Source organism: Oryctolagus cuniculus, chromosome 5, assembly GCF_964237555.1.
Source record: "Oryctolagus cuniculus chromosome 5, mOryCun1.1, whole genome shotgun sequence".
In the NCBI taxonomy this organism is placed as follows: Eukaryota; Metazoa; Chordata; class Mammalia; order Lagomorpha; family Leporidae; genus Oryctolagus; species Oryctolagus cuniculus.
This window is the reverse complement of record NC_091436.1, coordinates 38,038,687-38,066,257: the sequence shown is the minus strand read 5'-3', so window position 1 is coordinate 38,066,257 and position 27,571 is coordinate 38,038,687. Positions and strand designations below refer to the sequence as shown.

The window sequence follows — 27,571 nt, the reverse complement described above, 5'->3', positions numbered from 1 at the left end:
ATTTCCTTAACCAGAGAAGTAAATGATTTAAAGTGTGTGTGATGTCCAAATAAACAGCATGGTACCTGGCATACTTCTGGCACTAATAAATAGCAATCACCATAGTTATACATATATATTTTATAAACACACTTCTAATACAAAATGGAAGACACTTCTAATACACATTGCCCAAGTAAACCAAGGAGATGATATAATAAGTTAAATGAACAGGAGAAAGAAAAAAAGAACTGTCCCTACAAAATATATGCTTTATATGCTAAGACTTACCTTCTAAGGCAGAAAAAAAATAGATCACCAGCCAAGCACGTGGCATTATAAAAGCAAAATACAGGTTCTACCTTTATACTGAGTATCACATTACTTCCCACTTTTGCAAACTCCAATAATGTTTCCCCACAATTTTATCCAAATCAACCAAAACATCACTGCAAGCAGCTGAGATTAAAAATTCACTTTATAAAAGAAATTTCATATAAAGCCTAATAATCAAGTAGGAAAAAAGGGCATTCCTCTCACACACACCAGGACCACTCTGGACTTGCTGTTTTTGCCTCACAGTTGTTTTCTAGCCATAAGCTACTACAAATTGTTCAGACCTTTTGGCAGCAGCACAGGAAACTGCCCTTTTCACCCGTTCTCCCACAAAAATGTAGTCAATTTCTAGGCAAGCCCATCTCTCAAGGCTACTCACTTCATAGAGCCAAATGCACACAATTTTTCACTTACGAATAGAAAAGGGCCTCAAATAGTTTGCATTTTTGTGAAGAAAACTGGAAGCAAGTCACCAAAGACATATGGGCAAAGTTCTTGATTAAATCAGCTCATAAAGTTTGCTGCGCCAACATTTGAAATTTATAGGGCCTTTGGAATCACAGCTGTTTCTGTTTTATCCAAATTGTCAAGGATGCACTAGGCAACACGTGAAGCCGTTTCTTGATGGTTAATTGTCCTTGGCTGCTCACGATTCTCAACTTGCCATGTTTCAAACAAGTTGTTAAAATAAATGTGATCTTTAACAAAATAATAATAACAACAACAAGCACCAGCACCTCAGGCGGACAACTACCCACATTTTCCACCTGAATACATGGTTTTCCTACAGTCTTAGGCATCATATAAAGACATTTGGGCAAGTCACAAAGATAAAGCTGAAGCTCCTCGCTCAGCTTTTTCCTCAGCTACACAGAATCAACCCGATTTTTTTTGCCTTCAGTTATTTAAGGAGAAATGAAGGCAGAAGGTGGTAAATTACTCAACAGCTGTAACATATTTAATTTCTAAAAATAACACCAACATAGCACTTTAAATACAAAATTAAAGGGGATCCTTTAAAAGCTAGGAATTCCTTTTTATTCTTTTTGACTTAAAACTGTACAGGCTGATCATTTATTTAAAAAAGAAAGACAGAAAAAAGCCCAAATGATAAAAAGGCATCTGCGGTAACTCACACTGAAGCTGGATACTGCCTTGGCCTGGGAGAGTCAAATGCCAAAATCCAATCTGTTAACCAGTCTCACAATTCACAGATTTTTAAAGTCGGCCCAGCATTTTCCAGGGAACAGTTACTGTCTCCAAAACTGACTTGCAACTTCAGACAAGTTCCAATAATGATGCAAAGGCAATCCCTCCAAAGGGTACAATGTCAGCAACTGTCCAAAAGCCACACACACAAAACTGATAAGCAAAGGAACCGCAATTCAATCACACAAGACCCGCTACGCTTCCATTGAATGGAAGATAATCAAAAGACAATTTTTCCGTCAGTATCCAATATAAACACCAATTTAATATGTTCAAGCTCAGAACTCCTTTTCAAAGACACACATTGAATTATTCAGCAAAATAAGTCCTACATATTTTATGAAGAAGAAATCTGGAAAGAAACCAAGAAATTCAAATTAGAGATCAAAGGAAAATGCTTATGTGGCCAGTTAAGAGAGGAGATCTGTCTTTCTTGTATTTACACATAAAAGGCACCCCTTGTTACTTTAGGTAATTTTTCCAATTTAAATAAGCTGCACAATGGAACAAGCTGTAACTGTAGATCTGTGTTCATTCATTGCTTGCCTTTACAAAAGTATGAGTGCACTAGAATTTCACCTCCATGAACACAGAATATCAAACACCTTACACGTTATTGTTTACCAGCTCATTAGTATCCTCAAAGTACATCTATATTTGTTCATCATAAACATCATAAACAGGGGTTAATCCTCAGCCTGCAGCACCGGCATCCCATATGAGCGCCAGGTTCTAGACCCGGTTGCTCCTCTTCCAGTCCAGCTCTCTGCTGTGGCCCAGGAGGGCAGAGAATGGCCCAAGTGCTTGGGTCCCTGCACCCGCATGGGAGACTGGGAAGCAGCACATTGCTCCTGGCTTCGGATGGGCACAGCACCAGCCATAGCAGACATTTGGGGAGTGAACCAACGGAAGGAAGACCTTTCTCTCTGTCTCTCACTGTCTGTAACTCTGTCAAATAAATAAATAAATCTTTAAAAAAAATCATAAACAATTGTTGTTGCTTATGAGAAAGTATAGAAAGAGGAAGAAGTAAGATTATCTGTGTTGGAGATACACTCTGGGGGGTTAGAAGCAGTTTTCTGTGTTCAGCATAAAATAGCAAGTAAGATAATTCCCGAAAAACAAAACACACATTTCTCCAGTTAACATCTTCACAGGACTCACTTTCAAATAAGTAAACAACAACAGAGGAACAATTGCCCCAAGGTTATCCAGAGGTCTGGCAGAAGAAGACAAAGTACTCAAGTTCACTATTCAAACACATGGATTTCCTGGCCTGTGTTAGAAAACTTTAGCCTGGGAAAGATTTACTTCAGATTTGAACTAAATGGGCAGTTAAGGAATCACTTTACTGTTGTAACATTTTAAAAGTTCTCACACTAGAAAATTCATCTTAAAATATTTTGGGCTTTTCTAAATAGCAAAAGACATGAAAACAAAATTGGTCACTGACTTCTTTGAGTTGCATCTTCTCTACCCTGCATTCAATTAATATTTACTGTGCCATTGCATTAAAAAGCACCCCAGCTAACACTTAAGAATAATAGAGTGAGCAAGAGAGAGAGAACGATACATTTATTACAGAAGAGGTAATGTTTGCATCTGTTATTTAAACACAGTACATTGAAGGCGTTTTGTTTGGTCCTGTGTTTGTGTTTAAATATTTCTGTGTAGTTTATTTTACATACAGTAAGAGCACCAGAGGGCTTTCATGTATCCAAATGAAAAACTGGGCATTTGGCTTCAATAAAGCCAGCACTTTCTTGAAGATGGGTTCCAGCTACCAATTGTCTACATTTGTGTGCGGGAGAAGGTGAAAAGGGCAGTTTTCTGTGTTGCTGCCAAGGGCTGAACAATTGACAGTGGCTGGAGAACAACTTTTCTGAGAAGAAAACTAACTTCCAAACTGGCCTGGTATAGCAGTGCAGAATAACTTGATTTTCTCCCATTCACTTATTTTCTGTATATCTTTTCCAGTAAGATCCTGCCCTGCCATCTTAGAATCATGTTTCAAACCACCTTGCAAGAGAAAAATACATTTGAAAATAATGCTTTACAGCTTAACTGAAAACCAATTTCAGCTCACATCTAACTTTTGACCATTAAATTCTTTTTACTGTTTTTCATCCACAGTTATTACAATATTAATTTCACTTAAGTGTTACCTTCTAGGAAGGAAGTTCTTCGTGAATTCCGACGGTAAGTATTTAAGCACTTAACAAAGAACAACACACTCCACAAAGCTATTCACCGTGGAGAATACAAAAATGATGAAGAAAAACTCACAGCTCTGAACACACAAATCTAGTAATGGAGAGAAACAAGAAGGGCAGGCAGAATTCTAAAACTGCAGGGAGCAGAGAATCTTTTATCATAAATTCACGGAAGGAGTCTTGTGAATACTAAGGTTTAAGAACCTTATTAAGAACCACTATTTTCACCCAAAAAAAAAGATTACTGCCAATAAATCAACAGCCATTATTACATAAAAAGAATCACCATAGACCTCTTAAATTAGAAAACCACTATACTTACATTTAAAATACTATGTATCCTAAAAACTTATTCACACATAACTTTTCCAAATAAATCTGTTGCATAAATGAACTATACCTAGACATGAAACTGTCCTGAGAAAAATGCATAAAATTATAAAATGAGCTAAACTAGAAACCAGAAATGCAAAGTTCAAGTCCAACAACTACACCTTAATTTGAATTAGCTTAAAAAAGCCTGCCTACTTTATTATCTCAGAAAGTAATTAGATTAAATGAAAATCTGCAAGAATACGTTTTGGAAAATGCTTTAAAAATTTAACAGCACTATACAAGTAGACTAGGAACAGCCCCATGGTTTAATATCCCAAGTAAAAAAGACTTTCTCAGGAATAAAATAGGCACTGAATAAACACTGGTTGGACTTTAAAAATTGATTTTTAGGCTTCTAGAAAATTCACTGTGCGCAGAAAAATATCTGCCAGGGTATGCACATCTCTCAGTGGCTGCAATATTTTGCATAATTCCAATATTGTTTTCATATTTTATAAAAATACCATATTAAGTCTCTTGTTAGGTTCACAATTAAGTTTTTCCATACTCCTGTCTGTAGCTATCAATGTAGTACATTCTCTTTAATTCCTATGTAGTACTCCATATATTTTTCCTAACTGAAGGATAGACTGTTTCTAATCCCATGCATTATAAATGTTTCAATGACCACTTCTTCCCTGTCTTCCTGCATAGGCACAGGAGTCTTAAGAGTACAAACCTAGCCGGCGCCACAGCTCAACAGGCTAATCCTCCACCTTGCCGCACTGACACACCGGGTTCTAGTCCTAGTCGGGGGGCCGGATTCTGTCCCGGTTGCCCCTCTTCCAGGCCAGCTCTCTGCTGTAGCCAGGGAGTGCAGTGGATGATGGCCCAAGTACTTGGGCCCTGCACCCCATAGGAGACCAGGATAAGTACCTGGCTCCTGCCTTCGGATCAGCGCAGCACACCGGCCACGGCAGCCATTGGAGGGTGAACCAACGGAAAAGGAAGACCTTTGTCTCTCTCTCTCTCACTGTCCACTCTACCTGTAAAAAACAAAAGAAAAAGAAAAAAAAAATTCCACAAGTGTTTGGACCCCTGCCACCCATATAGTAGACCCAGATGAAGCTCCTGGCTCCTGGCTTTGGCCTGGCCCAGTCCTAGCCATTGCAGCCATTTGGGAGTAAACCAGTGGATGGAAGATAAATCTATCTCTCACTCTCTCCCTTTCTCTCTGTAATCTGCCCTTCAAATAAATACCTTTAAAAAAAAAGTTGTTCATATAATCTACATTTTTAATCATTGTAGGATATAAGCTATTTTCTAAAAGCCAAACTGTAATGGCTAGAATAGACTCAAGTCATTTTCTCAAAGGTCTATAAGCACAGGTGTAGGAAAGCCATAGCTGACTCATCCAATCAAAGATGACATCTAGGAACTAGCCTCCTTTTACCCACCTGCTCTGCCATCTTTACTATCAGCTTCACCTTCTTTGCATGATAACTACTATGGCTTAGACACCATACTTCCATGGAGCGTGGGTCCAGGTGCAAAAAAACCAGACCCCAGATTCTGAATGTAAAACTGTCCCAGAGATTCTTACTTATCACAGGTCACAACTGATGACCTGTGACAGGCATCAGATATTATTTTTAAGTAGGCACAAATTTATGCTTGTGTTAGTAAAGAAAGGGGAACAGGCCCAGTATTCAGCTAGCAATGTCTTTCAAATATACATTTCTGGGGTTGCTGTTGTGGCACACTGGGTTAAGCCACTACCTGCAATGCCAGCATCCCAAACTGGAACGTTAGTTTGAGTTCCAGCTGTTCCGTTTCTGATCAAGCTCCAGGCCAATGCACGTAGGAAAGTAGCTGAGATGGTCCAAGTTCTTGGACCCCTACTACCTACAAAGGAAAACCAGATGGAATTCTGGCCCCAGCCATTGTAGCCATTTGGGGATTGAGTGTATGGAAGATCTCTCAGGGTGGTTGTAAGTCTCTCTCTCTCTCTGCCTTTCAAATAAATAAAATTAATCTTTCAAAAACGCATTACACAAACATATTTTGCCAATTTGAGCTTGTGTTTTCACTGTGGTATATTTTCTTGTAAGTAACATGCTGCCATTGTTACTTTTCCTCTTTTTTTAATTTGAGAGGAAGAAAGAAACGCAATTTGCTACTTTACTTCCCTAATGTCCACAAAAGCCAGTGCTGGTCTGAGGCCAAAACCAGGGTATAGAAACTCAATCCAGGTCTCCCTCAGTGGTGGCAGGAACCCAAGTATTTAAGCCATCACTGCTGCCTCCCAGCATCTTTACTAGTAGGAAGCTGGGGTCAGGAGCTAGAGCCAAATCAGGCACTCAGACATGGGATATGGATGTCTTAACCCACTAATCTAAACGTATGACCCTGAAAGTGTTTTTAATAAAATAAAATTTCTCAATCTTTTGTCTTTTCTGCTTATATTTTCTTCTAAAAATTTGGAAGATTGGCTTTCTCTGAGTTTATCATACAACTATAAAAGCATCTACAGATGGTCACCAGTTTACAGTGGTTCAACTTGAAATTTTTTTTCTAACTTTATGATAGTGTGAAAGCAATATGTAATCAGTAGAAACTGTATTCTGAATTTCAAATTTGGATCTCTTCCCAGGCTACCAATATGTGGTGCAATCCACTCTCACAATGCTGGACAGCAGAAGCAACCTGGCTCCCAGTCAGCCATGAGACAACAAGAATGAACAATGGATGTTCTACAGTGTACTGTGTTGCCAGTATTTTGGGGGTTCAAGTATCTAGTACTTGCAGATAAATGAGAGCTATTCACCCCCTTATTATGAAATGGGCTCTTAGATGAGTTTTGCCCAACTGCAGGCTACCATGCATGTTAGGTAGGCTAATCCATGATATTCAATGTTATGGTATACAAATATTACAGGCATTTTCAACTTACCTACTACACTACAACGCTGGCCTCTGTTTCCTAATCTTTAAAAAAAAAAAAATGACCTTTAATGGTCATCCATTTTTCTTCAAATAATGTTTACAAAAAAGACTGGTTAAATTTCTAGGACGCTCAGTTCTTTAAGGGTGAACTAAATGGCTAGTATCAGCCCTTACAATGTATAATGAACTTGATGAAACTTGTGTTGAGAAATAGTTTATATTTTAAAATGTTTATCTTTTCATTGATTCTTTCATGACCTTTTTGAAGTCCCCTCATAAATTCCCCATGACCTGGAGTGATTTCCTCTATGTATTGTTCATCATTTCCAAGATGCTCCTACAAATGGAGTCACTCACAGTTGAATGAAATGACAACAAAAAGACGAAGGTGTCGCTCCCCCTCTTCGTGGAGGAACGACACTAAACCCTGCCTAGGTTTCATATCCAAGTCACGGCACCATTATGTCGCTCCCCCTCTTCGTGGAGGAACGACACAGGACCCTGCGCTGTTCTTTCGTCTGCTCGGCCCTCCCCGGGTTTGCTGCTGGTTCTTCCCTGCCACTTTCCCCACTTCCGCGGGGGAGCGGCACACCGCCGGCCGGCTCTCTCGGGGGCTGCTCAGATGTTCCTCAGGTGTTCCCCTTAGATGTTCCTGGTGCATGTTGTCTCTCTCCTCCTTTATAGTCCTCTTCCACCAATCCCAACTCTGCTACCCACACGCCGAGTACGCTGCTCTCCTCCAATCAGGAGCAGGATCAGCTCCTGCAGGTCATCACTCAAGTTGGCGAGAGACAGCTGCGTAGAAGCTGTTTACTCCTCTCTCAGCACCATATTGTGGGAGAGCAGATGCACAGAATAAGTCTTAATTCGAGTAACTTAGTCTAGTCCGAGTTGCTCCCCACAATTCTCCCTTTCTTTTTATTTTTGGCATTGATACGTGCCTGTCTTCGGTGCCCCGCGGCACACACTCTGCTCTGCTTGCTAGAGTTGCCCACAGGTGCTTACAAGCCCTACCAATCAGGCAAACCAAATCCGGGTCCTCTCTTTCCCATGTTGTGAGGAGGTTTTTAGGCGCTGATGCGTGCCTGTGTTCGGTGCCCTGCAGCGCATGCTCTACTCTGCTAGAACTGCCTGCAGGTGCTTACAAGCCCTACCAATCAGGCAAACTGAATCCGAGCCTTCTCATTGCCGTATTGTGGGGAGACTTATTAATGTTGATTCGTGCCTTTCTTTGGTGGCCTGCAGCTCATACTCTGGTCGAGCTGCCTGCTGGTGCTTATTGCCTAATCAGGCAGACCGAATCCAAGCTCTCTCATTGCCGTGTTGTGGGGAGGCCTTATTTTTCTCTATTTCTCTATCTCCAGGCATTCCTATTTCTCCTATTTTACTTCTATCTGCCAGCATTCCTATTTCTCTCATTTTACTTCTATACTTCTGTTTCTCTTATCCCCACAGCTTCCCGGCGCCCACCCCGAGGCTGCTTCTTGGCGCCTCGCCCCGCGGCGGCTTCCCGGCTCTGCGCGGCTTCAGCCTGCTTCTCTTATCTGCGCGGCTTCCCAGCTTCGCGCGCGCCCTGCGGTCTCCGCGCCCCTTCGCCCCTGCACCATGGCCCCACGCCAGCCCCGCACTTCCTATCTACTCGCGCCCCGTGCGCTCTCCCCGCTCGTGCCCCGCGCGCTCTCTCTGCGCGCAGCGGCTTCCGTGAATCACTCAGCCTAGCTCACATTTCCGCTTCTCGGTTTTCAGTCTAAGTTCCCCGGGCTAACCTGACGAAATGCAACCTAACTTACGTCTCCGCTCCCAGTTTGGCTTCCCGTCTTTTGCTCCCCAGGCTAATCTGATGGATTTCAACTTGGCTTACATCTCCGCCTCTGGTTTTAGTTTTTTGCCTTTTGTTCCCTGGGCTGACTTGACGAATCCCAACCTAGCTTACGTCTCCGCCTCAGCCTGCCCCCACGGCTTCATTTTCCCTAACATTTGTCTCTACCCGGTATGTTTCCTAACTTTTCTTCCAACAATATTCCCCTCTCATTTCTCCTGGCTTCTCCCCACAGTCCGTATCCGAGTCTGTTTCTTCTAGCTTTCACTTTCACTTTCAACCTTAGCTTTAGTCCGTATCTGAGTCTAAGTTTCTTCCAGCTTTCACTTTCACTTTCAATCTTAACTTCTTCCGGCACTTTTTCCGTCCGGCTTTTCCCTAGGCTCTTTGCTAGTCTCTCTCTCTGGTATTTTCCCACTTCTTCCCGCTTCTTCCCTCCTAGGTTTCCTATCCGAGTCACGGCACCATTATGTCGCTCCCCCTCTTGGTAAAGGAACGACACTAAACCCTGCCAAGGTTTCCTATCCGAGTCACGGCACCATTATGTCGCTCCCCCTCTTCGTGGAGGAACGACACAGGACCCTGCGCTGTTCTTTCGTCTGCTCGGCCCTCCCCGGGTTTGCTGCTGGTTCTTCCCGGGTTGGCTGCCGTCCCTGCACCTCCGTGGAGGGGCAGGCCCCCCTGCCACTTTCCCCACTTCCGCAGGGGAGTGGCACACCGCCGGCCGGCTCTCTCGGGGGCTGCACAGGTGTTCCTCAGGTGTTCCCCTTAGATGTTCCTGGTGCATGTTGTCTCTCTCCTCCTTTATAGTCCTCTTCCACCAATCCCAACTCTGCTACCCACACGCCGAGTACGCTGCTCTCCTCCAATCAGGAGCAGGATCAGCTCCTGCAGGTCATCACTCAAGTTGGCGAGAGACAGCTGCGTAGAAGCTGTTTACTCCTCTCTCAGCACCATATTGTGGGAGAGCAGATGCATAGAATAAGTCTTAATTCGAGTAACTTAGTCTAGTCTGAGTTGCTCCCCACACGAAGGGATTGATTTTCCATGCTAAATAGGCATTGTATGTTTGGTAGGAGATGCCAATCAATAATTTAGGCACAGTCTTTTTTTTTTTTTTTTTTTTTTTTTTTTTGGCAGGCAGAGTTGACAGTGAGAGAGAGAGACAGAGAGAAAGGTCTTCCTTTTGCCGTTGGTTCACCCTCCAATGGTCGCCACGGCTGGCGCGCTGCGGCCAGCGCACTGCGGCCAGCGCACCGCGCTGATCCGATGGCAGGAGCCAGGTGCTTCTCCTGGTCTCCCATGGGGTGCAGGGTCCAAGTTCTTGGGCCATCCTCCACTGCATTCCCTGGCCACAGCAGAGAGCTGGCCTGGAAGAGGGGCAACCGGGACAGAATCCAGCGCCCCGACTGGGACTAGAACCCGGTGTGCCGGCCCCGCCTGATGGAGGATTAGCCTATTGAGCCATGGCACCAGCTAGGTACAGTCTATAGGTCAGGTCAAACAGCCCATCGCTGATGATTAACGAATCATCCATGAATCCCCAACACTCCAGCACTGACTGAGCTGACCAAGCTCTTGAAAGAATTTTTTTTAAAGATTTTTAAAATTTACTTGAAACAGCATTAGCAAGGAAGAAAGAGAAAGTGAGAGAGAAACATCTTCCATCCACTGGTTCACTCCCCCAAATTGCCACAATATCCAAGGCTGGGTTATGTGTCGCTCCCCCTCTTCATGGAGGAACGACACAGGACCCTGCGCTGTTCTTTCTGTCTGCTCGGCCCTCCCCGGGTTTGCTGCTGGTTCTTCCCGGGTTGGCTACTATCCCTTCCACCTCCGTGGAAGGGCAGTTCCCCCTGGCCACATTCCCCACTTCCGCAGGGGAGCGGCACACCGCCGGCCGGCTTTCTCGGGGGCTGCACGGGTTCCCTTAGATGTTCCCCATAGATGTTCCTGGTGCATGCCGTCTCTCTCCTCCTTTATAGTCCTCCTCCGCCAATCCCAACTCGGCTGCCCACACGCCGAGTACGCTGCTTTCCTCCAATCAGGAGCAAGTCCTACAGTTTATTAGTTGAACTGGAGGCAGCTGTGCGGAAGCTGTTTACTTCTCTCCCAGTGCCATATTGTGGGAGAGCAGATGCATAGAATAAGTCTTAATTCCAGTAACTTAGTCCAGTCCGGATTGCTCCCCACAGTTATGTCAAAGCCTGGAGCCAGAAGCCTCTTCCAAGTCTCCTACATGGGAAAAGGGGCCCATGCACTTGGGCCATCCTCTGTTGCTTTCTCAGGCACATCAGCTGAGAGCAGGATCAGAAGCGGAGCAACCAGGTCTCACTGGGCACTGCAGTACCCAAATGGGATACCGTTAAGTGACAGCTTAGCTGCTATGCCACAATTCCAGGATCACACGTGCTATTCTTACTCCCATTTTAAGTATGATGAATCTAGGACACACAGCCAGTAAATGACAAATCCAAGTATTCTAGCTCCAGTAGTGCTACTAACACATACATAATGCTACTTACTACTCCATATGTAACACATACATACTACATCTTTAGATGATCTCCATTATAGATAATTACCAATTAGATTTATATTCTAATCTTCATAAAATTGCTCCTCAAAGGGAAGAATCTCTCAACTGCTTTATTTTGAATAACAGATTAGTAACATGCTTGAATTTAAATCCTGGCTAAACCAATCAGCTGCTGTGCAGGGGATTTAATCTCCTTGCTTCAGTTTTGTCACCTGTGAGAGGAAAATAGTTGCTAGCACTTATCTCATAGGTTTGGGGTAAATGAACCAAAGGATTCTAGTTAGAAGTGCCTAGAAGTGCACTGTGGTGCTGTGGGTTAAAGCCCTTGTGGGGAGCAACTCGGACTAGACTAAGTTACTGGAATTAAGACTTATTCTGTGCATCTGCTCTCCCACAATATGGCGCTGAGAAGGGAGAAACAGCTTCTACACAGCTGCCTCCAGTTCAACCAATAAACTGTAGGACCTGCTCCTGATTGGAGGAGAGCAGCGTACTCAGCGTGTGGGTAGCAGAGTTGGGATTGGTGGAAGAGGACTATAAAGGAGGAGAGAGACAACATGCACCAGGAACATCTAAGGGGAACATCTATCTGAAGGAACACCTGTGCAGCCCCCGAGAGAGCCGGCCGGCGGTGTGCCGCTCCCCCGCGGAAGTGGGGAAAGTGGCAGGGGGAACCGCCCTTCCACGGAGGTGGAAGGGACAGTAGCCAACCCGGGAAGAACCAGCAGCAAACCCGGGGAGGGCCGAGCAGACGAAAGAACAGCGCAGGGTCCTGTGTCGTTCCTCCACGAAGAGGGGGAGCGACATAATGGTGCCGTGACTTGGATATGAAACCTAGGCAGGGTTTAGTGTCGTTCCTCCATGAAGACGGGGAGCGACAGCCCTGGCCTGAAGTGCTGGCATCCCATATGGGCGCCAGTTCAAGTCCCAGCTGTTCTACTTCTGATCCGGCTCTCTGCTAGGGCCTGGGAAAGCAGCAAAAGATGGCCTAAGTCCTTGGGCCCTGCACTCGTGTGGGTGACCTGGAAGAAGTTCCTGGCTCCTGGATTCGGATCAGAGCAGCTCCAGCCATTGGGAATGACTGGAGAATGAACCATCGGATGGAAGACCTCTCTCTCTCTCTCTCTCTGCCTCTCCTTCTCTGAGTGTAACTGACTTTCAAATAAATAAATCTCTTGATGTGAATGGAATGGGAGAGGGAGCAGGAAATGGGAGGGTTGCGGGTGGGAGGGAAGTTACGGGGGGAAAAAAGCCACTGTAATCCAAAAGCTGTACTTTGGAAATTTATATTTATTAAATAAAAGTTAAAAAAAGAAACAAATAAATAAATCTTTAAAAAAATCAAGTGCCTAGTAAGCAATTTCTGCTAGCTGCCATTATAAAAACAGTGAAACCAACATAATCATCAATTGTTCCTAAAAATATTTTCTTCTGAATTATAAGTAATGTCAAATAAATAAATAAACCTTTTAAGAATATTTTAAATGAAATTCTGTTTACACTAATCACTTGAAGCCGGTGCCGTGGCTCACTAGGCTAATCCTCTGCCTTGCCGCGCCGGCACACCAGGTTCTAGTCCCGGTCGGGGCGCCGGATTCTGTCCCAGTTGCCCCTCTTCCAGGCCAGCTCTCTGCTGTGGCCAGGGAGTGCAGTGGAGGATGGCCCAAGTGCTTGGGCCCTGCACCCCATGGGAGACCAGGAGAAGTACCTGGCTCCTGCCATCGGATCAGCGTGGTGCGCCGGCCGCAGCGCGCCAGCCGTGGCGGCCATTGGAGGGTGAACCAACGGCAAAAGGAAGACCTTTCTCTCTGTCTCTCTCTCTCACTGTCCACTCTGCCTGTCAAAAAAAAATTTTTTTTAAATAAAAAAAAACACTAATCACTTGGAGATATCATAGATGTTACATAATCAAACATGTTTCTGGGTAAAATTCTTATGACATCATCATACCAGATTCAACTCTACAACACAATTTCTAAAGGATAGAATTTTTTTGTTTTATAAACCACCTTCTTCCCATCACCTACAATACTGCCTAGCACCAATACATGTTTCTGGAATAAATGAGTTTAAAGGTACTGAATCTAAAATAATTTAAAAGGAAATGAGAGGGTGGGCATTTGAAAGGTTGTACTTAAGACACCCCTTGGGACATGTGCATTGCATCTCAGAATGCCTGGGTTCAAGAACCAGCTCCAGCTCCTGAGTCCAGCTCCTGCTACTAGGAACCCTACAAGGCACCAAGTGATGGCTCAAGTAATTGAGTACCTGTCACCCATGTGGGAGATCTGGATGGAATTCCCAGTCCTGCCTTCAGCCTGGTCCGGACTGGGCTTTGCAGGTATTTGAGGAGTGAACCAGAGAAAATGAGATTCTCATATTCTCTCTCTCTCTCTTTCTCTCCCTCTCCTTCCCCTCCTCTCTCTCTGCATTTCAAATAAAATTAGATTAAAAAAAAATTTAAAGTGCCAGCATTGTGGCACAGCAAGTTAAACCACAATGATAGTCACTTAAGAAATATTTGAGGGGGCCAGCATTGTGGTGCAGTGGGTTAAGCCACCACCTGCAGTGCCAACATTCTATACAGGTGCCTGTTCGAGGCCTGGTACACCAATTCCAATCCAGCTCCCTGCTACTGTGCCTGGGAAAACAGTGGAGGATGGCCCAATACTTAGACCCCTAAACTTATGTGGGAGGCCCCAATGAACCAAATGAAGCTCCTAACTCCTGGCTTCAGCCTGGCCCAGCCCCAGACAATGTGGCAATGTGAATGGAAGATTTCCTTCTCTAACTCTGCCTTTCAAAAAAATGAAATAAATCTATAAAAAAAAGAAAGATTTGAGTATGTAAAGAGCCTTATTATATATAAGAGGTCTTTTTAAAAGTCTATGGAAAATACATATAATAAAAGCATTATACAGATTTCTAAGTTCTCTGCACCAAATTTCATTTTTCCAGAAACTTTTTTAAGATTTATTTATCTATTTGAAAGTCAGTTACAGAGATAGAAATAGAGACACAGAGAGAGAGAGAGAGATCTTCCATCCACTGGTTCACTCCCCCAGATGGCCTCAATGGCTTGGGATGGGCCAGGTCAAAGCCAGGAGCTTTTTCCAAGTCTCCCACATGGATGGCAGGGGCCTAAACACTTGGGCCATCTTCAGCTGTTCTCTCAGGCCATTAGCAGCGAGCTGGAAGTATAGCAGCCAGGACAAGAACAGGCACCTGTATGAATGCTGGCAGTGCAGACGGTGGCTGAACCTGCTGTGCCACAATGCTGACCACTCAACTTTTTAAAGTCTGATCCTATTTCTTTTCCACTGTTGTCATCTTCCCTACAAAATTAGTTCCATCTAATCTCTAGTAAATCAAAGACTTCTACGGATACAAATACATTTCCCTTTCCTGAAAAGAAATCTATATTGACAGAAGTATTTAACTTTCTTTTCATAGCAAAGAAAAACCCTTTTTGAAAACAAACATCATTGAAAACTGTCACTTTGTAAGTGGCAGTCAGCCATTACCACTTCACTCACTCAGGATGTATTTATTGAATACTCCCTATGACTCAGGCATTGGGGTAAACTCTGGGAAAATAGGAGGAAAGTAAGACAAAGCACCTCAGTCACTGTGAGGTGGGCATGTAATTAATAACACAGCGACAGGTCTACAGCAGAGGCAGATCACAGAGAAGCAGCAGCCAAACGCTGTAGGGACAAGGCCAAGCAGAGAAGGATTCTCTAGGATGAATACCTTTTTAACTTACCTGTAATGGTCAGTAGAAGCTTAATAGGTGAGAAAAAAAGGAAAACAGGCAGAGAGGGTAACAGATACAAAAGCCCAAAAAGGGGCAGGTGTTGTGGCATAGCAGGTTAAGCCTTCTTCTTGGGATGCTCACATCCTTTAACAGAATGTGGGAATGGAGTCCTGGCTCTGCTTCCAATTCAACTTCCTGCAAATTCACACCCTAGGAGACAGCAGATGATAGCTTGGGTGCTTGGGTCCCTGCCATTCACAAAGGAGATCTCTTGGAATTTGAGACTTCTGGCTTCTGCCTGGCCCTGACCCAGCCTCAGCTGTTGCAGGAATTTAGGGAGTAAATCAGCAGACAGATATCTCTCTCTCTCTCCCTTTCCCCCCATCCTGTCTGTCTCTCTCTTATGTTGTTCTGCCTTTCAAATAAATAATAAATTTTTTTGAAAAGCCTAGATAAGCTATGACACGACACAGCATGTTCAAGAGGAAAATGAGTAATTTGCTGTCACTAAAGTATGGGGCTTACATTTGACATTGCTGGGAAATGAGGGTGCAGAGCTGCCAGGAAGGAGGGTGCCATATTATAAAGGATCTTAGATCCAAGGCCAAGGAAGAGGCTATGGCACTACTAAACCTCCCAGTCTTGCGGTTCCCATAATGAGGTATTTCAGTCATAGAATGGCATGTGATAGAGGGTGAATAAGGAGGACCAGAAGCCAAAGCACGCACATCAACCACAAGAGCACTGGCACACAACAATTTCCTTATCCGTTAACAATCAAGTTCTAGACTGACAGCTCTTTGAGGATGTGATATTTAAGGTGATACCTCAGGATAAGAGAAGACCAACCCATATGATTTCCAGTTCCTATCCTCCACTTCCACCCCCAACTGCTGTTTGACATTAAATAACCTCTGCTTTAATATACTTTTATGTAGATACAAAGCCATTCTTAACTTAATTACTTTTATTCCCTAAGAATAGTCCTCTTTCCCTATATCCTTCATTCTGTACAGATATCATTCCAAAACCCTCTGCAGGCCATTTCCTTCTCCACTGGAGGCCTCACTCAATTCTGCATGTTTCCAATTTGTTTTTTAAAGTTATATGCTTTTTACATTGCTTTCCTATGAATTATCTAATTGAGAGTCCATGTACCATAGTTGACAAGGGTGTGAGTTCAGCAGCTAGATGGCTACAAGTCCAAGTCCATCCATGGTTTCTGTGTGATCTTAGGTTCCTAAGACTGGTTCCCCTCTTTGATCCAATCCAAACTTGTTTTGAAGATTAAATGAGATACAACACACATAATTTAGCATAAAACCACAATGATGTTAGCTATTTTATTAGTAATCATCAAAAAAAAAAAAAAAATCCTGGCCGGTGCCGCGGCTCAATAGGCTAATCTTCCGCCTAGCGGCGCCGGCACCCCGGGTTCTAGTCCCGGTCAGGGCGCCAGATTCTGTCCCGGTTGCCCCTCTTCCAGGCCAGCTCTCTGCTGTGGCCAGGGAATGCAGTGGAGGATGGCCCAAGTGCTTGGGTCCTGCACCCCATGGGAGACCAGGAGAAGTACCTGGCTCCTGCCATCGGATCAGCACGGTGCGCCGGCCGCAGCGGCCATTGGAGGGTGAACCAACGGCAAAAGGAAGACCTTTCTCTCTGTCTCTCTCTCTCTCTCACTGTCCACTCTGCCTGAAAAAAAAAAATCCTAAGGAACTTAAGTCATGAATTATTACCTTATAGATCTGTTGTAAAGATGCTCAGAAACAATAATAAACATGTTTAATATTAGACAGTCAGGGCCGGCGCTGTGGCATAGTGGGTAAAGTCGCCACCTGCAGTGCCAGCATCCCATATGGGCGCCGGTTCATATCCCGGCTGCTCCACTTCGATCCAGCTCTCTGCTATGGCCTGGGAAAACAGTAGAAGATGGCCCAAGTCCTTGGGCCCCTGCACCCATGTGGGAGACCCGGAAGAAGCTCCTGGCTCCTGGCTCGGATCAGTGCAGCTCCGGCTGTTGTGGCCAACTGGGGAGTGAACCAATGGATAAAAGACCTCTCTCTGCCTCTCCTTCTTTCTCTGTGTAACTCTTTCAAATAAATAAATAAATCTTAAAAAAAAGATTAGGCAGCCATCACATTTAAAAAAAAAAAAGATTTATTTATTTACTTGAAAGGCAGAGTTACAAGGAGGCAGAGAAAGAGAGCGAGACAGAGGTCTTCCATTGGCTGGTTCAGCAGCAATTAGGCCAATCCAAAGCCAGGAGCCAGGAGCTTCTTCCGGGTCTCTACGCGATATGCCCAAGGACTTGGGCCATCTTCTGTTGCTTTCCCAGGCCATAGCAGGGAGCTGGATCAGAAGTGGAACAGCCTAGCACTCATATGAGATGCCAGCACTGCAGGTGGCAGCTTTACCCGCTACACCACAGCGCAGCCCGAGAGCCGTTACTTCTAACGGGAACCGACCAAATGTACATTTCTAGTTTTGATCAATTAGCAAAGTCACACCATCAAGCCAGTGGCTTATGTTCATCTTCACTTAGATGATCCACTGGGGCTCTTTCAAAAGCCAATTCTCCTCCAAAACTGAATCTCCTCTTGGGATTTTGCTCCAGAGTTGCCTCTGACTCCACCGTCTCTCAGTCAGGGTTGACATCACTAGAGTCTGTCATCTCTTCTTTGCCAAGGTTGGTACATTCTTTATTTCTATAGCAAGCTTCTACTCTAAGCCTTCTCCAGGATAAAAACCACAAGGCCAGGGGCAGGCACTGTGGTGCAGCAGGCTAAAAGGCAGCCTGCAATGCCGCCGCCACAGCCGGCATCCCATAAGGGCACTAGGAGTTCTGGCTGCTTGGTTTCTCATCCAGCTCCCTGCTAATGAGCCTGGGGAAAGCAGTGGGAGGCAGCTCAAGTACTTGGGCCTCAGCCACTCACGTGGAAACCCAGAGTTCTGGGATCCTGTTTCAGCCTGGAACCACCCCGGCTATCGCAGTCATTTGGGGAGTGAACTCTCTCATTTTCTTTAACTCTGCCTTTCAAATAAATAAGTAAATCTTTAAAATACGCGCGTGCGCGTGCACACACACACAGGGAACTTTGAACCAGAAGCTGAACTCCTGATCTGGCTTCCTGGTTTACTCCCTCAGTCTTTTTCAAATGTGTGCAGTACATAGAAACAAAAGGAAATCTAAATATAAGCTCATCCTTTGAGCATACAGGGAAATCATCACAAAGCAGACCAAAGCAAAATTACCAAAAAGAACCATATGGCCCCAGGTAACTAAGACGAGGTATTATGACTGAAATATCCAAATTACTTTAATAAAGTTTATGAATCCTACAAATGACAAACAATGAGGAGACAGCAAAAAGAAATTTAGGAGAATATATTATAAGACTGATCCACAGGGCTGGCACCATGGCTCACTTGGTTAATCCTCTGCCTGTGGCGCCAGCATCCCATATGGGTGCCAGGTTCTAGTCCTGGTTGCTCCTCTTCCAGTTCAGCTCTCTGAACTGTGGTCCAGGAGGGCAGTGAAGGATGGCCCAAGAGCTTGGGCCTCTCCACCCACATGGGAGACCAGAAGGAAGTACCTGGCTCCTGGCTTCGGATCGGCGCAGCACCAGCCGTAACGGCGTTTGGGGGGGGGGGGTGCACCAACGGAAGGAAGACCTTTCTCTCTGTCTCTCACACTAACTCTACCTGTCAAATAAAAAAAAAAAAAAAAAAGACTGATACACACACTTATTAGTCCTTTCTAGCAAGAACAGCCTCCTGGTGACAAGAACGAGGACAAGAACAGGATTCACTTTACTGAAATTATATGAATGAGGTAAAGCACCAAGTGGCCAGTGTTGTGGCGTAGTGGGTAAAGCCACCACCTACAACCCCAGCATCCCATATATGCGCCAGATGCACTTCTGATCCAAAAGCAGTGGAAGATAAGTATTTGGGTCCCTGCCATCCATGTGGGAGACATGGACAACGTTCTTGGCTCCTGGCTTCAGCCTGGCTCAGCTGTGGCCACTGCGGCCATATGAGGAGTGAACCAGCAGATGGAAGACTGCTCTCTCTTCCTGTCTCTCCCTCTTTCTCTGTAACTCTTCCAAATAAAAATAAATCTTTAAAAAAAAAAAAAAGACAAAGCACTAGCCCAGGAACAAACAGCAGATACAAAAAATAACAATGTATTACTCATAAGTCCTCTCATCATATATCTAACCTTCCAGTTTTGATTCTACCCCCACAACTCACCATCCTACAGAGTGCCATGTGGCCAACAAACAGAATGTGCACTAGCCAGGATGATGTGTACATTTACTTCCTTTGCTAGTTACACTTCTCAACTATACGCTAATAAAATAGCATTCTAATTTAGTCGTTTTCGTATCCTCTACAGGTTTATTATTTATCTGTAGGGGTTCACTTTTTAGGTTTTTGGTTTTTCTAGTTTGGTGGAAGAACAGGAAGCACTGGCTCAGCTTTCCCAAGGCGGATAAATAAGAAACAAAAAAGACCAAATTTGTATCTCCAAGGCAAAGGCTTAAACTCTGGGATAAAAAAATTGAAAAAGGTCAATGTCATGCCATGAGGGTAGCCTTTGTACTTCAATAAACCCGCCTCTTCCCATGTACATCACCAAGGCAGACCTCTTGCACAAACCATTCTGAATACCAATGCAAATCCTAATTTTGTCTAAGTTCTACATTCACCTTGCTAAAACTTAGCACTTACAATGGATCCCTACTGCCTTCCAGATGAATTTTCACTGCACTGGATTGGATGAAAGCCCCTCTCTACCCTGTCCTCTACTGCAGTATAGACCCTTCACACTGCTCCCAGTCTTAGCAAAACTGCCCTCATTTCCCCCTTTTTGTTCCATTCTTTTTCCAGTCTATTCATCAATTCTTCCCAAACTTCTACCCTTTTTGGAAATCCTTTAGATACCTCAATAATACACATCACTATTCTTAAAGTTACTCTATCATTCTTTTACCTCTTTGGCTCATTTGTCTAACTTATAGAATACATAGGGGAACAATTTGGCAAGTACATTGGGAAAACATGTATTTTCCTAAGGCATGAAAATTAAGGGCAGGCTATGTAGCACAAGGGGTTAAACCGCTACTTTGGATGCCCGAATATCAGAATGCATGGGATCAAGTCCCATCTCTTCTTCTGATTCAGCTTCCTGCTAATGTGAACCCTGGAAGGCAACAGATAATGCCTTCGTGCTTGGATCACTGCCATCCACTTAAAAGACCTGGATGGAGTTTCTGGCTCCTGGCCTTTGCCTGCCCAATCCAAGCTGTTGTAGACATCTGGGGAATGAACTAACAGAAGGATCTCTCTCTTATTCTTTCCAACGCTCTCTTTCTCTCTCTTTTCTTCACTCTCTGTCACTCTATCTTTCTAATAATTATAAACTTTTAAAAAAGAAAATTAGACGATAATAAAAAGTCAGATTCCATATCTATATCAGGGTTGAGTTTGTAGTGATTTTTTTACGCAATCCAAAACCATTAGATGTAACTGATTTGTTTATATCTGAAATACAGTTAAGTCATAACAGCAAAGCTTTCAATTCAGATTCACATCTAAACGTGTCTCACCTCATACAAGTATGTATTTTAATATAGCAAATGCTGGTAATAAGGCAAATAAGCTTCCTTTCCAAAGAGCTGGGCCCCAATATAGCTGTTACAACTCCCCCTGGAACACAACAGACTGGGTCTCAATGGGCTGTTGCCTAGGAAGTCAAACAATTACCCATTACCTCATGAACAGCAAACTCAAATGTGTGCCAAAAAGATACAAAGTCAAAGCTGAACGCAGCCAATGATTATAAATGGCTCCAAAAGCCAACTGTCACAGGCATACAACTGACATCAAAAAAAAAAAAGTTTTTATGGACAAGACATTAGCAAAAATAAAATTCTTATATGGTTTTAAGTTCTTGTTCCAATGTTTATTGGATAACACTTAAGTATAGTATATTACTTATCTCTTTAAAATAAAATGCAGGATAATCTATGGGAACCTTTAATCCCCATTCAATTTTCATACCGTATCATGATCAACATGTTGTTTCAGGAAGACATTCAATATAATTGTGGCAATTTTTCATTATAACAGTTTACAAATACTGTGTGCGTAATTTCCTAAGCAAATAAGCTAAAACCAACAATGTCTTCAGATTGTTTTCAAATTGGGGAAAGAAAAAAAAAAACAATAAGCCAGAGGTGGGGGAATCAGCTATTCATTCCACAAAAATGTACTAACGTCCCTAAGACAAGAATTAGATACTTAAAGTGAATAGGAGGTTGATTTTCTCTAAAAATTAAGATTATATAAAATACTTATTCATGTTTTCAAGAGTCTCACAGCTTTCCAAACTTAGTCTAACTTTTCTAGGATAACCAAATGTAAATCGCTTATTCAAAAACATACAGGATTTAAATATTTCTAAAGAAAGCAAAGTGAACATTTTTCATCCTAACTTCTATCCTAAGCACCTAAGCAAAATACAAATATCCAATATGTAAATAGCCATATTATTTGATGGCTCCCAAGATAACTGCAAATACCTGACAAAACAACTAGTACTGGTAAACAAAAAGCTAGTATTCCAAGATGTTTTCAAATAAGACACCTGAATTTCAAAGTTAGCAGTTATAACATAAAGATGTGCCCAGCATTACTGCTATGAACAAAGAGATGATGTCAAAGCCACCAATTAACATTACTAATCACTCTAAGGCAGGGGTGAGGAACCTTTTTTCTGCCAAGGGCCATTTGGATGTTTATAACATTATTTGCAAGACAGACAAAGTTATCAACTTAAAAATTAGCCAGCTATAGATACAGAATTTTGAGCCCTGCCTATGTTGCTTTGACAGGGCCAGACTAAATGATTCTGCAGGCCTTATATACCACATGCAGAGTGGACATTCCTATCTCTGCTAATGCAATATCACAATTACTGACACAGTCTAAGAATAAATACTTATTTTAAAACGCTATCTCCAGATGAGGAAAGGAATCATTAGGCTCCTTAGAAAAGTATATCCCTAATAACTCTTTTGTGACAGTTTTCTCTTCTGTGTATACAACTTACTTTCCCCTTTTGAGACTACCTAGCCACGTGCTATTTGTCACTAATGAGTTGGGTCATCCCTCAGTGTGCGAATTTTATTCTCCAGGAAATAAAGCAATGCAGTAAAAATCCTCCAATGTCAGATACTCACAACACACTAGACCATATAAAACACTGACTCTTACTGGATTATCATTTTAAGAGGAAAAATGTTCATTATAAATACATGATGAATTATTAAATCATTAAATCTGATTCAGTACTTTGAACACTAAAATACTACTTTGTCTTAGTACACATCCCTCACCAAAGTAGCCCTCAACCAACAGAAGTTCTTCTGGCACCACAATCAGAAAAAAGTTGTGTAGTCTCTCTATGATACAACAAATTATCTAAATATATACTATATTATACCAATTCCACAAAAGTTCTTCAGGATACATTACCTACTGAAAATAAACACTTATGTAAATACATATTTTTTCATTATTGATCTCCAACCAGTCCTACATAATTTGATAACATAGATACTGTAAATAATAATTATTTAAAGCCATGTTTCCCAGCCCTAACTAATATGAGCTTGCCATCTCCATCCCCCGCAAAGCTGTAGAAGTCTCGCTGCATTTCTGAATGGCCAGATTACTAAGGGTACACCATACTGACTGCTCAACTCAGTGGACATGGCTGCAAAGAATTCTGCCAGGCTATTGCAACAGAGAACCGGGTGATCAGTTGCTTTTAGCTCCCATCTTCTAGTCAGGATAACTCCTCAGAGGTAATAATGGAAACCAAATACTAAAGGGAATAGGTCTTAAATGTGTCATATTTGCAGCAGTATTTTCCACCCTAGCATCTCTCTCTCCTTTGCAAAATTCTGGCAACTAAATCCAAGACTTGGTCTCCTTGTAACTTCCTCCTCTGGTGGGCAACACTTGGGAAAAACACCAAGGAAATGCTAAGGCTTTCTCTTTTTTTGCTTAGGACTAATAACAGGTTAATATTTACTTTGCAAAAACCTGGAAAATCATCCTCCCCCCCACCATTTTCACTAAATTCCACTAGTCAAATTCTAAAGAATCACCTGGGTAAACAGTACATTAATCATTGTCTTTTCAAAATCTAAATTTACACTGTACAATTCCATTCTTTGGAAATATTCTTTTAAGCACGCAGAAAGGATTACAACTATCACAGTTCTGTTTTTAAATTGCCAAGTTAATTCCAGAAATTAAAAGTTCATTTCCCCCCATGGAATACAGAGTATGAGTCACATGGCAAAGAATGACTTAAATTTTATACATTTACTTTGGAAACTTAAAAGATGCCTGTCAAATTACAAAGTAATTGCCTAAACATTCCAGTGACATTTAACTGCTACCAAACTGCTGGAAAGTTGATCTTTAATAGACCACAGCTGTTGATGCCACAATGCCTAAAAGCTGAACCAAGATTTGATTGTTCCGAGCCCTTTCTCCAACAATGACATCCTCAGGGGAGGACTTTTGTTTCCTCCAAGCAGCACCCCCAGATGAGGATAACAAGAGGACTGCAGTCATCCACAAATACATGTACAGTCACAGTCACACACAAACTAAAAACTACTCAGAACCACTGCTTGCAGTTCTACCACAAGGTTCCAGGCTGTGTTAACCTATCTCCTATTAGCTGCTCCCTGCTACGACTGCACTGTACACTTAAGGCAACCCTATGTGAAGCCAGGGGCTCAACAAAGTGACCTGCTCAAGAACAAAGCCAGCAAAAGGGAAAGGCTGTGTGACTCAGGGCCTGGCCCTCCCTTAATTGCTGGGCAGGACCATCTCTCACTGTCCCACTGGGCTCAGGGGCCCTCCTTGCTGCCAGAATCTCCCACTCTCACCACTGGCTCCTGGACCCTTAAAGTATGTAAAAGCGACTACTTGGCTCCATAACTTGACAGAATTATACCAACAGGCTTTTACTGAAAGTATTTTTTGATTGACTAAGTGGCTAGGAATTGACTGATACTCTGTTTTAGCTTCTTCAGAGACCAAAAGGTTAATGACAATTCATTTTTAAGTAAGCTTTCCTTTGGATAGCAGTAAGATAAAAGGAAAATACCAGCCTTCCCTGCATAATTTAGATCCTGAAATAGTATCCCTAAAATGCACTGCATTTCTAAATAAGTCATTTCCTAAGCACTTACCTCAGTATTAAACAATTTTCTGAATCTGAATCAAGCTAATCTGAATCATTTATATAATGACTCCAACAGGCCCATCTAGTAAAAGTGCACTTGTAGTCAACATAATTACATGTATATAGCAACAGCTGCTAACAAATTACCCTCTCCACACAGAGCTACCAAAGGCTCTAGCTTACTAAAAAGTTTATAAAGAATACTAAAAAACATTAAAATGTACCACGGTACTAGAGATCTAGTGTAGGCACATCCCCAAAAAAGCAAAATGATTGAATTGTTGGTTTAAATGCTCAACTTAAAAGCAGATTTACTTAAATATCTATTCAGACTACTGAATAAAACAGTAAGCAAACAGGTTAAGAATGAAAAAGATATAAAGATTATTCTTTTCTGCTATGCCACCACGCCAGCCCAGTAAAGATTATTCTTTTTTTTTTTTTTTTTTTTTTGACATGCAGAGTTAGAGAGAGACAGAGAGAAAGGTCTTCCTTCTGTTGGTTCACCCCCCAAATGGCCGCTATGGCCGGTGCGCTGCAGCCGGTGCGCTACGCCAATCCAAAGCCAGGAGCGAGGTGCTTCTTCCTGGTCTCCCATGTGGGTACAGGGCCCAAGCACTTGGGCCATCCTCCACTGTCTTCCCGGGCCACAGCAGAGAGCTGGACTGGAAGAGGAGCAACCGGGACAGAATCCGGCGCCCCAACCAGGACTAGAACCCAGGGTGCCGGCGCCACAGGTGGAGGATTAGCCTAGTGAGCTGCGGCGCTGGCCTAAAGATTATTCTTAAAAGTGCCTAGCAGATTGGACAAAATGTACAATAACAATAGAGTGAACAAGATGGAAAAGAAAAATCATGTAAAAGCTGACCAGGTGCCTAAATAGCTTCAAGATAATCAAGTATATAGTTAGCAAATTCTATTAATAGGTCTGTGCCAACAAGGAGGCTGGAAAAATACATGCCAAGCTCTAAGAATTAGAATGCTCTACTTAACTGGAAATTTTACTAACAATTAATTAAATTCAACTCTTGGCCAACATTATACTTCAAAATTTCATGATTTCCTCACTTAAATTTTGTTACATGAACTGCCACAAGAAAGTAAAGAATTTATATACACACTAGCTGAAAATTCAGTAGATTTGTAAAAATTTACAATCAAAAGAAGTAAAATAATCCAACCTATGAGGCAGTAATTATATTTAATCTAAAATTACTTTCAACCATGAAGCTCTGATAATATGTTTTCTATCTTAACCTTTTTCCAAGTCTGAAGTTAGCACCTAATCATGGACACAGAAAAGAACTAGAAAAAAAATTGAGGAAAAAATGGTCATTTTAATAGTAACATTGATAGAAAATTCATCTTCTTCAAATGTCATGAAATGGTTTCTCGAAGACAGTGTGGCTACATACCACAAAGGATACTTACTCAAAGGGAACACGGTATAAAAGGGAAGGAAAACAAGGCATCTGTTTAAACTACATAACAAATCTCAAAATGGCTTTTAATACTAAGATGTCCCTAAAAACACATGTGAAGAAAAAACCACTCAAAGAAAGGCCTATCAGATAAATCCAAGAACCAAGTATCCACATCAGTTATATTCCTATACATTATCATATCAAGAACCACAAAAAGAGAACAGCACAAGGAAGTCTTCCTAAAGAAGTACTGGTATAATGGTTTAGAAAGCTTGTGTAATAAAATGAGGGTTCCATCCTCCCTTCCTTTCCCTTCATCCGTAAAATACAGCAGTATTCATCTCCTATCAGTTCCTGAGACTATAAGGGGAATAAATGAAATATCTGTGGTTCCTTTGAAGACAAGTGCTACATAAACTTTCATTTTTTCTCATCACAAAAAATGGCTTGTACAGAAAGTCACAGTATCTCAATGGGCCAAAGGAAAAAATAACAAATAGCACTATCCAGTTTATAAAGCACTTTCAGATTCATACTTCAACATCAAGAAACCAAAGTGGGGAGGGGCGACCACCATCCTAGGATAAGTTAAGCTTATGCTAGGTTAATTTGTCCAAAAAGCATGGACTCGGGTCTTGACTTTGAATCTCAAATTTTGTTTACCATATTACTTAATCTCTCAAGTCGCAGAATAATTTGTATTTATAACAAAATGTATTTAAAAAGGGCATCAGTTCTACCAAAATAATAATTGTAAGATGATAATTTTACATGCAGCAAATGCAGGAAGTATAACAGTACCTCCTTATTTAATACTTAAGAATCAAGGGCTAATAACAACCAAAAAAATTTATAAACGGGAAAGAGCCTTGCATAAACACTTCTCCAAACAAGATATACAAATGGCCAATAAGCACATGAAAAGATACTGAACATCATAAAGTTATTAGGAAAATGTAAATCAAAACTACTAAAGGGGCCCGCACTGGCTATGCCTCCACCTGCATGCCCACATCCCATGTGGACACCAGTTTGTGTCTAGGCTGCTCCTCTTTTGAACCAGCTCTCTGCTATGGCCTGGGAAAGCAGTAGAAAATGGCCCAAGTCCTTGGGCCCCTGCACCCACGTGGGAGACCAGGAAGAAGCTCCTGGCTCCTGGCTTCAGATCCACCCAGCTCTGGCCATTGCAGCCATTTGGGGAGTAAACCAGCAGATGGAAAACTTTTCTCTCTGCCTCTCACATAAATAAATAAAAATCTTTACAAAAAAAAAATACAGTACGATATTACTCACAAACATTAAGAAGGCAAGGAAGGGCAAAAAGATGGATGGATGAACAAATGGACAGAAGGAAGGAAGGAAGAGATAAGAGGGAGGGAGCAAAGGAAACAGGAAGAGGGAAAGGAGGAAAAAGTAAATCAGTACAGGCAATAATATAGAGGAATTGGAACCCTGGCGAACTGCTGGTGAGAAATATAAAACAGTAGAGCCATGCTAGAAAATGGTCTTAGTAATTCTTACATTTGTCCTCAAATATTTATGAGGGCAAACGTAAGAATTATCATATAGCCCAGCAATTATATTCCTAGAAATATATCCAAAATAATGAAAACAGGAATTCTTTTTAAAAAAAATATTTATTTGAGAGGCAGAGTTACAGACAGAGAGAGGGAAAGACAGAGAGAAACATCTTCCATCCGCTGGTTCACTCCCCAAATAGGCACAATGGCCAAAGCTAGGCCAATCTGAAGCCAGGAGCC

At 42.5% G+C, this 27,571-nt stretch overlaps 1 protein-coding gene across 28 annotated transcripts in view; it reads right to left on the bottom strand.

The window, feature by feature from the left end:
- EPB41L2 (erythrocyte membrane protein band 4.1 like 2) overlaps positions 1-27,571 on the bottom strand; it is a 244,336-nt gene that overhangs the window by 181,767 nt on the left and 34,998 nt on the right. For 3 of the 28 annotated variants that reach the window (XM_070073556.1, XM_070073562.1, XM_070073574.1), the window contains exon 1: positions 271-575. The exons of the other annotated variants lie outside the window; for them this stretch is intronic. The gene's annotated coding sequence lies outside the window, so the exon portion shown is untranslated. Of the gene's footprint in view, positions 1-270; positions 576-27,571 lie in introns of those variants that run through there. 28 annotated transcript variants of the gene reach the window in all.